Source organism: Prinia subflava, chromosome 31 (assembly GCF_021018805.1).
Source record: "Prinia subflava isolate CZ2003 ecotype Zambia chromosome 31, Cam_Psub_1.2, whole genome shotgun sequence".
NCBI lineage: Eukaryota > Metazoa > Chordata > Aves > Passeriformes > Cisticolidae > Prinia > Prinia subflava.
In genome coordinates, this window is record NC_086277.1 from 863,193 (window position 1) to 877,716 (window position 14,524).

The 14,524-nt window shown below is 53.8% G+C and overlaps 1 long non-coding RNA gene across 1 annotated transcript; it reads left to right on the forward strand.

Moving 5' to 3' along the window:
* On the forward strand, positions 1 to 12,514 carry LOC134562904 (uncharacterized). Its single transcript, XR_010083274.1, has 3 exons — positions 1 to 366; positions 6,054 to 8,588; positions 9,287 to 12,514. It is a non-coding gene; the product is annotated as an uncharacterized LOC134562904 (long non-coding RNA).
* Positions 12,515 to 14,524: the final 2,010 nt, after the last annotated feature.

Genomic DNA, 14,524 nt, shown 5'->3' on the forward strand with positions numbered 1-14,524 from the left:
CCTGTGGTTCAGCCACTCTTTCAAGAGGGTTTCGGATGGGGAAGCTGGGGGATCCCTGCTGTGGTCTGAGGGCAGAGCTGAGACCACAGGGTGGGGTTGGACTGGGCAGGACTGAGCTGTGGTACCAGGAAAGGGGGCTCTGCTGCCTGGAGACCCCAATTGCTGCAGAGAGCAGTAGGATGGAGGCTGTGGGGGCCAGTGGCAGCAGAAGCAGAGGGTGCTGTGACACACCATCCCCAAGAACCACTGTACAAGGGGGGCTGGAGGATAGATCCTACTGGGAATGACTCATGGACAATCAGAAAACACCCTTGGCTCCAACGACAAAGAAAGAGAGCACCAAACTGTTCCTGTTCCATGCTGGAGGTGAGTCCTTTCCACTGCCTCCACTTCTGCCCTTTTCCCTTCTCTGTGCAAAGCCTGGCCCTACTCACTGGCTGCTCAGATCTGCCTGATCTGCAGTGCTCAGCCCAAGTGCTAAAACATCCCCTCCACCCTCCTGAGAGGTTTGGGGTCTCCAGAGCTCATCTGTCAATGATGCAGAGGTCCATGCCTTGGTTTCTGCATTTGCCAGGCTGGGTTCAGCACATTCTTCAATTTTTCCATTCTTCCATTACTGCCTTAACACCTGGGGGTTTCTCTGCATGAAGGTGGGCTCTTCCAGCATACAGAATCTCAGAATCATAGACTGTTTGGAGTAGCAGGAACCTTGAAGTCCAGCTCCTTCCACCCCCCTGCCATGGGCAGTGACATCTTCCACTGGACCAGGTTGCTCCAAGCCCTGTCCAAGCTTGAACACTTCCAGGGATGGGGCAGCCTGTGGGCAACCTGTGCTGGTGCCTCACCACCCCCATGGGAAGAATTGCTTCCTAATATCTAATCTAAACCTACTCTCTTACAGTTAAAAGCCGTTGCCATTTGTCCTCTTTCCATGATCCCTGCTCCCACTGCCTGTGCATTTCCTTCTTGCCCTTCCAGTTCACCAGCAGGTCTCCACTCAGCCATGCCAGTCTCTTGTCTTTCTTTCCTGATTTCTTACTCATGTGGATTGAGAGTTCTTGCGCTCTGTGGAAAGAGTCCTTGAAGACCTGCTAACTCTGTTCTGTCCCCTTATCCCTAGGGGCAGTTTCTTAGGGGTCCCACTGACCAACTCCTTGAACCACTTGCAGTTTGCTGTCCTAAAATTCAGGATCCAGTCCTAACTTGAATCTTTGCCTGTCCCACATCTCTCAGGGCTGTGAACTCCACTGGTGTGTGGTCACTGCAGTCCAGGCTGCCTCCAATCTTGATGTTGCTGATAAGCTCAGTTGCATTGGTGATCAACAGGTCCCATGATAAATCCTCTCTGGTAGGATTTCCACACATGGCCCCTTGCAAAGCCAAGCCTCGCTCTCATGTGAGGATGCTGGAAATTAACATAATGCAAATAAAGTCATGTATTATTAATGATTATACAGCATCATCCACACTGCAGGCTCTGCACGACCCTCTGCTCTATCAAAGGATAAAAGGAGAAGGGTGAGGAGGCCCTGGCACAGGCTGCTGAGAGAAACTGTGGATGCCCCATCCCTGGAATGGTTCAAGGCCAGCTTGGAGAGGGCTTGGAGTAACCTGGGCTAGTAGAAGTTGTCCCTCCCCGTGGCAGCATGGTGAAACATGGGCTTTAAAGTCTCTTCCAGCCCCAACCACTCAGTGATTCTGTAACCTCCAGGGTCTGGCCAGTCGTGTGATTTTGCTGTGACACACAACTGGGCCCATCCCAGTTCCCCTGCCCTGCCCAGGGGCAGTCCCCATGGGACTGCATCAGCAAAGACACAACACCAAACCCTCTCTCACCCCCAGACCCCGCAGCCCAGACGCGCGGCCAAGGGGAGCCTGCAGCCCCCGGAGGTGATGCCAAGGTCATTCCGCCTGTGCTCTGCAGCTGGCTGGCCCGGCCGAGCGGGGGCCAAAGCTCAGCTGAGCACAGCCCGAGTCCTGGCAGGGCACAGGAGGGATCGGCAGCTCCATCTCGTGTCTGACGCCCGCAGTACAGAGCGGAGAGCCCAGCCTTGCCCCGAGACAGCGCCGGACACGGCGGCTCCTTGCCCGTGTCCCGGCGGGAGGGCTCCAGGGGCTGCCCGAACCCTCGCCCAGCCTCACCCCGTGGCTCCGGCAGGAGGCTGGGACTCGGGACCAAGGTGTCACTCGGCTCTGCGACGTGCCAGCCTGGAGACTTGGAGCGGCGTGGGCATCGTCCAGAGCCCCCGGGCTCCCGCCAGCCCAGGGGCGCTCGCCCGCGGAGATGCCAGCCCCTTGCTGTGCCACTCCTCTCCATGGACCCTCTGCTCTGGCCGCACAGCTCGTGGCACCGAAAGCACAAGCAGAGATTCGTTTTTGCAGGAACGGGGCCAAGGCTGAGAGGCTGCTTCTCATTAGGGAAGCAGAGCGGGGAGTAAATGGTCCCGAGCTCCCTTTCCAGGCTTGTGTCTTCCCATGGGGGTGAGAGAAGCCCTCCCTCGGCGGGGTCTGCACTGCCGGCAGCGCTTTGAGGGCCAGAGTCCCTGAGGCACTGAACCCCAGTGCAGGGGGAGCATCCCCTTGACGCTGGTATGGGGAGGAACAACCATGTCCCAGCCCAGCAGTGGAAGAGCAGTGGCAGCACAGCCTATGCCTCCCTCGACCACCCCACGCTGACCCAGTTCTCCCTCCAGGCTTTTTGCCAACAGAAAGAGGGGGAAAACCTTCCTGGGACAGCAGATAGTCCCGGTGAGCCAGCCGGGAGACGGGACACGCTGCCAGCAGCATTGCCGGGCGGAGGCAGGAATCAGAAACCAGCAGCAGCTCCCGCACGAGTGAGCAAACGCGATGCCACTGAAGAGCAGGCGGGAAGGGGATGGAGATGAGCACAGCTCCCTGAGCAGGAGACCACTGGAGGAGGACACACGGTCCATTGGAGATGTGGGATGCAAGCGATAGCTCCTGCATCCCAGCCTCTCTGCACGGAACTTGCCGGACACACCGCCAGGCTCCTGGCTCCCTGCTTCTGGGACGGACCCACAGCTCTTCCTGCCTCCCGGTGCCCCTCCAGCCCAGCTGCACAGCCCTGGCATTCTCCCCCGAGCAGAAAACGCCCCTCTCCCTCTTGCCGGCACATCAGTGGCGCCGGGATCTCGTTGCTCCCAGGGCAGAGCGCCAAGCGCTCCGGATGGGAGCAGTGGCAGCCTGAGCTGCAGGTGTTGGGCTGACGGCAGCACCTCCCGCTGCTGGGGAAGCTGGTGGGGCAGCGTCAAGGCTGCTCCGGTTTCCAGAAACAAGATCTCCAGGGAGGCTGCTGGCCCAAGCACCAACTGGCAGACGTGGTAAGCAGGGCAGTCCCCACCACAGCCTGGCAGCAAGGTGCTGCTCTGCTGCACCATGACCTGCCTGCCACAGGACCATCGCCTTTTGAGCATCCCAAAGGACCACAGGGGACAGCAATAGATACAGGGATTTTGGTGTTGCTTCAGCCAGCTCGTCCCCAGCATCTGCCTGCTGGTACTGGCTCTGTGGCTGCTCCAAGGAAGGGAACATGCCCAAAGTGCCCACTGCATCTTCTGACAGCGGGGTCAGGAATAGGGCCTCATGTGTCCTGGAAGGCCGGGAGGGGCCTCAGACAGCTGGGGAGGGGTCTTTGCCCAGATGCTGAATTCTTGCCATGTGCAGGAAACTCCTCCCTATGCTCACCCATCCTCTCGAAGGCAAACTAAAGATAGAATTTGAGGCAGGAGCAGGGTAAAACCTGGGATGAGCATTGCTGCCCTACATGCTACCCCCTCTCCTAACCCACAGCCTCCTCCTTTGGTATGGCACAGGGACAGGGTGACACTGTCCTGAGCCACCTCTCTGCCTCCGAGATGCTGAAGCTAACGAGTGGGAGGCTTCAGACACTGTGGGGTGCAGTGGGAGTCTCTTGGATTTGCAAAAGCAGGACAACGTCTGTTCCTGTGCTCCTTAAAAGGGTCTGAGCCCACAGCAGCGCTGAGTGGTGAGACACCACAGCTGGGGCTGTGGAAGGCTCAGGAATTGTCCCCCCACTCCCCTTCCCCTTTCCCTCCTGGCTGTGATGACGTGACAAACCCAGAGCCTCCGTGTCTTTTGTGCTGCCCTGTGCCCCAAGGGTGGCTGGGACTCAGGAGCTCAGAGAAGCAGAGTCGAGGCAATCCCAGCATTTGGGGAAGCATGCAAGCAGTCTGCAGCTCTCACTTGGACTTACACTGCTTGTATGGCCCTTTGCTGCTTGCCCAGGATCTGGCCCTTTGGCAGGCTCCAAAATGATCCCAAACTCTCCTGCTTTGTTATTAAATCAAATCCATCTGGCCTCGACCACGGACGGTTGTTATTTGAGATCCCTCTCCTAGAGGAGCTGGGATTAGCTCCGGGCACGGGGGATTCTCCCTCCCCTCCCTCCCTCTCTCCCACTGCTCCCAGCCCTCCTGCCTCTCTCTTTTGTGTTTCTCCAGTCCTCGAGGATCAGGGGGAGGCGCGGGCGCGTCCGGCAGCTCTTGTGCAGTGCAGGGCTGTTTGAACGGGTGTCCCTGCAGTACTGTAGGGCCACCGTGCTTCCCGTGGGTCCCATCTGGGCATACCCGCACCCACCTACCCACATCAGAGCAGGCAGCACCCCCTGGGAGTGCCACAGCTGGCACAGAGGGGTGACAGTGACACAAGGCCACCTGCCACCCCCATTTTTGACCCCAAGCAGCCGAAACACTGCCAGGAGTTGCTCTCCCCAGGGACATGCAGGGCTGAGCAGGGCAATCCCCTGTCCCAGTCCCACAGCAACCAAGGAGAGCAGGGTGAACTGGAATAATGTGGGATGTGCTACTGTGGAGCAAGTGTTTTTAGCTTTACAGCAAGTGCCTTGAGTTCTGCTGCTTGCCTGGGTGTCACTGCTGGTGTTCCTTAAGGCTGCAGCTTCCAAACCCCCAGTGAGGAGCTGCTGGATCGAGGCTTTAGCTGGAACCTTCATGAAGGTGATGGATTTCCACTGCTCTGACAATGCAGAAAGCAGTGGGCAAATGAATCGGTGATGACCTGCCAGCAGGAGGCAGAGGCAGGGCACCAAGCTGGTGTGGGATGTGTGTCTGCTCCTGGTGCAGCCCCTGGGGCCACCTGGACCAGCAGGGATAAGGTGACAGCATGTCTGGCTCCAGCCCTCCAGGGACTCCTTTAGGTTGGGCAGATGGAGCCGTGGTCCCCATGGGCTCTCCAGTGCTGGGCCCTGTGTTCTGGCTGCCAGCAATTAGCTGCAGCTTTGTTTTGGAGCAATCACTGGGTAGGGGCTCTCCCTGAACAGTGCTGAGGCTCAGAACATGCCCTGACACATCGCCCTTGGCTGAGCTTGACCTTGGCCTCTTGCATCTCCTCTGCTGCAAACGTCTCTGGCAAGGACACAGCCCAACATGCAGGTACCTCCACCACCACCATGGTCCCCAGCAGGTGACACCCCCAGAAGGTGTGTGAGAGGCACATCCCTCCTGGGAGCAGTGACTGGGGCAGTGTGGGGTGAAGGCCTGCCGGGCACAGCGTCAGAGGGACATGACAGATCAGAGACCAACTTTAAACATGGCTTCAGTGTTTAAACCCCTCTGGTGTGTAAATATACAAAGCAGAGTGCATGCGTTACCTTCCCAGCCTTGGCAAAGCCTTCAACACACCCCAGAAGAGTCAGCACTGTTCCATTCCCCTGGGAATGGTTTCTCCCCCCTCAGAGACCCCTAGAGCCTGTAACCATGCAGTTTAACCCTTCCTCCCCTTTCTGACCCTACTGGCTGTGTCCCAGTTATCCCTCCCTGGCAGAAGCCTGGATAAGGCCCTCTTCTTCTACACTCATCCTCTTTCCCCTCTGGAAACCACCTGGAATAAACATCTTGAACTACATCTGGGGGTCAGAGCCTCTTTTGAATCCTTTGTCCTATCCATGAAATATTCCTCCAAAGCCCTCTAAGGTCTGAGATAGCCTTGGAACATTGAAGGGGCTACAGGGGGATTTATTTCAGAGCACCAATCCCTGCATTTCCCCCTCACCACAGGGATACCTGTACCAGAGCCTGTAGACAGCCTGAGACTGGGAAGTGGCACCTGAGCATCCTGAACGGTCCTTCATCCCTGGAACCACTGCAGAACCTGTCGAGGCTCAGAGCTTCCCTGCGTGCCAGCAGCAGCCCCCAGCTCATTGCAGACCTCTTTGGGATTTGGCATCCTGCAGCCAGGTCTGCTGGACTTGTGCCTGGCTTCCAGTTCCTGGTCCTTCTGCAGCTGACTGGAAAACATAAAAGGAGACAAGACACTTTCTGAGGGAGGGCTGGAGTCCAGGGAATCAGCAACGTGGGAATTAACAGTAGTGCCTTCACTCCTGGGTCACACAGAGGTACAAACATTACCGCACCTGCTCTGCTCTCCTGGGGCATCTGCAGCATTTAGGCACAAAGTCTGCATCCCACAGGAACTTTTTCACGGCACAAGGGACTCTCCAGTGACAGAGATGGTGCTCTCATCTTTCCTGGATGGCTCTGCTGGTACCATCCCCTCGGGGACCAGAGCACAGCCCCCTCCCTCACCCAGCTCTGCGGTGGGCTGCCAGCCCATTGGGGAAGACACGGGAACGTGTCCACTTGACGTGCCTGAAAAGCAGCACACATCTCCCTGTTGCTATGGAAACACTCCTTTTAAAGCAAATTAATAATAATAATTAACACGATCTATTAAATAATGGTAATAAAAGCATTAGTAATGACTTGTAATTGGTAAAGCACTCGGAGTGATGTATGCTCACCCCGCGACCTGCTCCCAGCACAGGAACTGGAGCCAGGGGCAGCCTCTCCACCCGCAGGGGAGTCCTGGGCGAGGGCGAGTGCCCTCTGCCTTCAGTACCGTACAGGCAGGAGCTTAGTGGGATTCAGTGAGGGATCAGACTTTTATCTGGATAATGAGGATGTCTAGACTGATAAGAAGAAGGGGTAAATTGGCTCAGGGCCTGATTCTGCCTGGCCATGTGCTTGGTGCAGCAGCACGCTGTGGTGCCCAGGCAAAACTGAGGTGGGTTGAGACCAGGAGTCTACACCGGGCTAAACAAAGACCTTGTTCCTCCCAGTTTTAAAACTAGAAATCAGAGTACTTCCATGGCTGCTAACCCCTGGGAGGCAGAGGTGAAGAGAACTTTAAGAAACTTTTAATGTTCTCCAATTCAGCCTGGAGAAAAGAAGGCTCCAAGGAGGCCTTTGAGCTGCTTCTAGCACTTAAAAGGGACTCCAACAGAGCTGGAGAGGGACTTTGGACAAAGGTCTGAAGGGACAGGACAAGAGGGAATAGCTTCCCACTGCTGGAGGGCAGGGTTAGATGGGATATTGGGTGGAAATTGTTCCCTGTGAGGGAGGTGAGTCACTGGCACAGGTTGTCCAGAGAAGCTGTGGCTGCCCCATCCATGGAAGTATTCAAGGCCAAGTTGGACAGGGCTTGGAGCGACCTGGTCTAGTGGAAGGTGTCACTGCACATGGCAGGGGCTGGAACTGGATGAGCTTTAAGTTCCCTTGGAACTTGGTTGCAGCCAAGAGCACAGGGCAGCCACAGCTTCTCTGGACCCTCTGCTCTGTCTGTCACACACCAGGTCCTTCTGTCCCACTCATCAACCCAAGCCACCAAAAGCAGTGTCCAGAGCAGAGCAGTGCAAGGCTGTCACCAGAGCCATGATAAAACACCCTCTTTTCAAGCTGTGAGATGCTTCCAAAAGGATCTGGAATTGCAGAGAGAAAATAAATGCAAAGACCTGACAGTGTCACCCACTTGTTTGTGCCCAAAGTCCCTGTGCTGACAAAGTCTTCTCTGCATGGCAGAGCAAGGACCTGCTCTCTCAGAATAGTCCAGAGTTCCCACAGGAGCCTGCCCAAGAGGCAGAGCCAGGACGTGAATGCCTGGGAAAACCTGGCCTTGGTTTAGAGAGACTTGCATGAGACTGAACTATTTGGAAAAGCAGGTCCCCACTGTCCCTGCTGTGCCCTGGAGAGGCATTAGCCACCTCTGGACTGGCATAAGCAAGTGCAAAACAGCTGAAAAGTGCTGAGATGTGTTCCTTAGGCTTTTCCCAACAGTCTGACACCCAGACTGCCAGGCCGTGCAGGATGCTGGAGCAGCATTAGGATTGCAACACACCTGTGTGGCTCAGGGTCCATCCCATCCCGAGGCCCCAGCAGCAACTTCCACCAGGAGACTAAAATTAGCACCGACAGGAAGAGCTCTGGAGCACAACAGGGTGATTAGAGCCTCCTTGGAAAGGAGGCATCACCTGCAACGTAATGACTTTCCTCATCTCTGTCAAAATGTGCAACAACCGTTGTGGAATATGATGGGGAAAAGCAAGGCAGTGAGACAGGGGAAGGTGCTTCTTCACAAAATTGCAGTGATAGCACTTGTCCAGAGGAGAAAAAACAGGATGCTGGCTCCCTGGACTACACCCTGGACCTGCTGCGTGACTTTGATGAAATTGCTTAGAAAGACACAAAAGAATTAAGGCTCATGCATGCCAACTCCACCTGAGATTTATAAACAGCAAGAAAACACCCAGAGAAAAGGTAAAAAAAAATCTGCTTTACATGTATTTAACTGTATGTGTTGTGAGTATGAATAATCAGTGTCACTCTTCTCCAGCACCAGATCCATGCTTCAAAACTCTTTGTTGCCTTCTTTGGCTAAAAATAGCCAACATCACCCACATCCATGTTCCTGAAAGAATGGGATTTCACTGGGCATTGCCCCTCCTATAAACGTCCCCTAATTTAATTTAAAATAACTCATAACTAGAAAGAGCATTAAAAGTGGGTGCATTGAGCCTCCAAGTGGGAAGATGTGACTGTGCTGAGGGAGCTCATGTATAGCTCAGGGAAATGCCCGTGGCACTCTTGTTGCACCTAGTGCAAGTTGGTTTGAATCCATGACTCAAATTCTTTTCTTGAAATTAGAAATTGTAGAATCATAGACTCATGGGATGATTAGTGTTGGACAGGACCTTAAAGCTCATCAAGTTGCATCCCCCTGCCATGAGCAGGGACACCTTCCCCTGTCCCTGGCTGCTCCAAGCCCCATCCAACCTGGCCTTGAACACTTCCAGGGATGGGGCATCCACAGCTTCTCTGGGCAAGCTGTGCCAGTGACTCACCTCCCTCACAGGGAAGGTTTTCCTCCTAATATCTAATGTAAATCTACTCTCTTTTTGGTTTGAAACTGTTTCCCTTTGTCTTTAGAATACGGCTCATTCCCCTCTCTCTTACAGGCAGGGCTTGTTTGTCAGGATAACAGGAGACAGGTAAGTCACTCAGATGAACCTTCCATATTTCCCTTCAAGATTTCCTGGACAGAAATATGTGCACATGCGCTGCACAGCTTGACAGTGAATGTGCAGCAAACACAACACATCCTGGGCGTGTTGGATTTGCTGGGCACACATGGACCATCTGGTCAGCACATGGGCCTTGGGCTTGACATGTCCAGGAAGCCTCTGAGTGATGGATGCACCGGGCAGGCAGTGGGAGCACATGCAGGGAACCAGCCCCACTGCCACCACGGCAGAGTGGGTGTGAAGCTCACGGAGCTGATCCGCGGCTGTGCTGGCGTTTCTGGGATGATGAAGACTCAGACATAGGCAAGTGCCAAATCCCCAATATGCCCCTGGACGGAATTCAAAAGAGGACACACCCAAGGAAAACACGTGGTAATTCTGATCTTCTAGAAGCTGAAATCGGGAATTATCTCCTTGCAGAAGATGGGATTCCAATGGGAGGAAAATGTGTTCCTTGGAAAATGAACTACATGTACAAGCAGCATGAATAAGGGGAGAGTGTGACCTTGCAATTGAACATCCCCTTTTGATTCCAGACCTAAAATTATCCAGATTTCAGATTATCCAGCAGAAGTTTTTTCAGCAACCCCAGTGCAGTTTTTAAAAAAGAATCCCTCACGACAAGAAATCCAAACCCTCCGTGTTACAACTGCAACCCAGTCTGCCAAGGGTGTGGCACCGGCGATCCCGGTGCCAGATTGTCCCTGTAGCTTAGCACCCATCTGCAGCCAATATGCTGAGCTCTTAACAAAATTGAGGGGTTTTAAAATCTGGTCTCCTGGGCCTGATCCCATGGGCCTGGACTCACCAAAACCAATGGACTTCAAGAAGCTTTGGATCAGGCTTTGTGCTAATTTACTTATCTCATAGAACAGCTTAATTAACAAATGTTTGCAAAGCACTTTAGGATCCTTGCACGGACAGTGAGACTCCTCTTGCTGCCAGTCCCATTGACAAAGCAAATAGGTTTAACATCAACAGCCAGCAGATGAATTGTATGGACAGTGGTGGCCACAGACGGGGCTGGAGGGACATCCTGGGTGGATTGGCCACCACAGAGAGCAGAGTCCCCTCCAAACCATGTGCTTCAGGGATCAACCAGCACATAGGGCTGTGGGCTCAGAGTGGAATGGAGCCCTCCCAGCTTTCCAGCATTTGCAATACTTCTGTTTCATGTGCAGCTGAGCAGTTCTTGGAATGAGCTGTCCAGGGACAGGGATATGATGTCTCAAACCACTCTTGGTGATGGTATCCCAGCTTGAGCTTTCTAACTCGGGATATTCTGTGATTCTATGCAAGATGAAAAAGAAGAAAAGCCTAAAAAAGGTGTCCTGGTTCCAAGCAGGTGTTTGCTCCCCCTGTTCACTATCAGCTCATCACCTCAGTCTATGGGATGCTTCCACAGCATTAAACCTTTCCTAGCAGCAGCCACATTTCCCCCAGACTTGGGTCATGTCAATGGGCAGAGGGAAGTGCCAAATTTGGCTTCACATTGATGACACAAATTCATCCAGAAAGTTTCTCTCTGCGTTAACTCTTGATGGTGACTCTTAAGTTGCTGTTTTGCCTAAGGACAGACTGCTGGCACCTCCTCAGTGAATGTCAGCTTTATTCCTGCCTCCCACAGAACTTTCTGTCACCAGTCGTGGTGCCCGGCCACCCCTCCCCGACAGCCCTGGCACAGGCAGCAGCTGCAGTTTGCAGTTTCTCCCTTTTCTTTGATCGTTCTGCAGCCTCATGCCTCGGGAAGGGGCACGTGATGCCGCTGCCTGATCCCGACCTCTCCGCTCGCAGGACTCTGCTGCCGTCCCTGGCTTTAATTAATACTTTTTTTTCCCCCTGACAGTAATTCTGGGATGTGGATTTGAAAGCATTTGGAAATACCCGCTTTTTAACTAGAAACACCGTGTTTCTGCCAAAACCTCGGCAGGGCTGTTCGCTGAGTGGATGTAGCTGTGCAGAGACTACACCCGTGGTGAAATCTTCACTCTGAATCCAGCATTACCTGTCCCCCAAAAATAACCTTTTACCACTCTATCCAGGGAGCTGGGAATGATCCAGCCCCCAACAGCCCAGCAACATGAGCCCCTATGACCTACTCCAGCTCATTGAGCTGGTTCAAGCCACCTGGCAGAGCTAACTTTAACCTGAATTACTCCTGAAATCCAGCTTCCCCAGAGGCAGAGATGCCAGACGGGAGGTATGATCATTCCCAAGCAGCTGCTATCACTGGGAAGAGGATCAAAGTCTTGGTTGTAGACCAGCTACGCCCCCAAAATATTGTATGAACTGAGAGATGCTGCTATCAGGGATCCATCAGGATTAGTCACTGCCCATGTTGCCAGTTCCTGTGATTTTTGTACGAGCATTTCTGGTTGCCTTAAATTCCCAACTCTGTGAGTCATGTGAATCTGCGCAAGTATGAATTTTTGTTTTTTAAAGTAAGTTTCTAGACCTTGTGGCTGTGCAGAAAAGTAAGGTGATGCAACCAGAGTGAAATCTGACAGCCCCAGGAGAAGGCAAATGAAAAGAAACTCAATTTTCAATTTTTTTTTTGGAGTCACATGAACTTTTTAGTCAGTTTGGTGATTTCTGGGTCTGGCTCATGCTGCTGGAATGCTCAGAGCTGGAGCTCTATAGTTTTTACCTTTTTTCCTTTCACTTTCTGATTTCCAGGGGTGCTTTCTGCTTCTGAGACCTCCATGACAGAAATTAAAATGGAGGTGGAAGCAAAACCATGTCCCTAAAATGACATGCTGCCTGCAGAGCAGGCATTGCTGCCAGCCTCACACATGAGATCCAACTTGGACAAGTGAAAAGCGCACAATTTACAGGGCAGAGCACAACAGTTCCCACCACCACCACGTGTGCTCCAGCACGTGTGCACACACATGATCCTTGCCCATGCTGGGAACACCTCTGCAAGGTGAATACAAACACTTTGTACACAAATGCGTGTGGTTTATGGACATATTTCAATGTACAGAATTCTGTGTTTGCACCAGTGACACATTCTTACACAGACACACACAAGGATTACACCTGGTTGTAAGCGTGGAGTGAGCCACAACCAGCAGGTGTGTGCAAGGGAGCCAGCAGTGTGTGTGTGTGAAGGTCCATGAGCATTAAATGTACATTTCTGGCCATTTCTGGCTGAGTGCCTGTGTTAAAACTTGCCTTGAGATGTGTATGTGCCCTATGGAGTCACCATCCATCACATCCCAACACAAACAGACAACACCTCTTAGAAGAAGGAATGACCCGAACTGCCACGAAGGAAAACATCCCAAACTGCCACTCTCAGGAGTCCCATCAGCACCCAAAGTCGAAAAAAGAAATCAAGCCTAATTCAGGACACTGTTCTACAACCACAACCAAAATGAGCTGCATGAAACACAGCAGTGGATGAGTTCTCCTGCCCTTAAATTAACTTTTTTCTCTCTTTTTTGTGCACAGCCACCACAAGCTCTAACCCACAGCTGCTCCATGCCAGGTCCTGCTGCAGAGGGGACCTGCCAGCAGCAGCCCCTCCGGCTGGTGCCCCAGCACCTCCCTGTGTTTGTACTACACATCAGGAAACCTGGATGCCAAAACCAAACTGAAAGCAAAAATTTCCCTTCCTGAAGTGCCTGAGCAAATTCCCAGGGAAAGCTCCAGCAGCACCTTACCGGCTGAGTCAGTGGATGAGCCATCTCCTTGTGCTGGGTGCCCCATCTGCTGAGTTTAGCCGCAGCTGAGATCTTCTGCCGGGTAGACCCAGAAAGGGGAGAGTGGGGGAAAGAAAAAAAAACCTTCCTGTAAGGATCCCAGAGCCAAAGAGAGCAAATCATAATGGATACAGTGGGGGGTGGAAAGGTCCAGCCCCAGTGATAAGGCACCAGTGCCACCAGCCCCCAGCCCGCGCCGCAGCCGTTGCCTTTGGCAGAGCTGCAGCGCGGTGTGAGCCTCGCATCCCTCCGCATTGTCCCTCTCCAGTGTGAGCTCCGGCAATCTCATTTCATGGGAGACATCTGGTTTGATTCAAAGGGAAGAAAGGGGCGAGGGGAGAACCGCGTGCTCACACACTCGCCGCCCAGCCCGGCTGGCTGGGGAGATTGTCAATGCTTCTTGTCACTGCTTTTTCCCTCCACGCTGAATCCTCCTCATTTCAATGAGAAAGGCCAGCCCAGGGAGCAGGGCTGTCCCACGGCCACGCCAGCATTCCCAGTCTGCAGGAAGGGGCTTTGCTGGGACACAGAGCCAAGGGTGGGGAGCTGAGCCCCAGCAGCCTCAACAAGCCTCACTGTGCTTGGAGCCACTACAAGGCCTTGGGGGGCTCCCCCTTCTTGTTTTCCATAATTCCTAGGCCTGGTGGACATGCAGTATTGTCCCTCAAATGCTCGTGGCCATGTCAGGAATCTTCTCATTGCAAAACTGAAGTCCTCATGTTTGTGGGGAACCCTTTTGGAAGGCCGTGTCCTTCCAAAAGGACAAGCAGTGTACTCCTTGTCCATGGGAGGGGGTTCCTGCCCCATTGTCCCACCATTTACCCCACTGATGCCCTTCTATCCTGTACCCAAGCAGTTCCACCCCAAGGTGTCCCTGCCAAGCCATCACTCCTCCCAGGGATCCCTGCTGTCCCTGTGGATCTCTGGATTCCAACCCTGGACACCTCTGCAGCATCCCTCATGAGTGGGCAACAACAGGTCCCCACACAAACCCTCCTTCGCCCATGACCCTTCCACAGTGGTGGGTCCCCACGTAGACCCCTTCCACTCCTGACCCCTCCCTGCTGGGTGCACCCAGTGGGTCCCCTCACAGACCCTTCTTTTCTGTGATCCCTCTATGCCAGGGGTGTGCACAGTGAGTCTCTCATGAAACACAGAGTGAGGCCCCATGCAGCCCCTACACCCGTGTCTCAGTGGATCCCATGCAGCCCCTACACCCGTGTCTCAGCGGATCCCATGCAGCCCCTACACCCGTGTCTCAGTGGATCCCATGCAGCCCCTGCACCCGCCCGTTGCATGGTGAGTCCCCAAGGAGCCCCCTCCACATGTGACACAGGGAATTCCACTGCAGCCTGCTCCACAATGGGTCCCACCACGGTCCCTTCCACCCATGGCATGGCTGATCTCCTTGCATCACCCTCCAGCCGTGTCACAGTGGCTTTCCACGCAGTCCCCTTCACCCGTC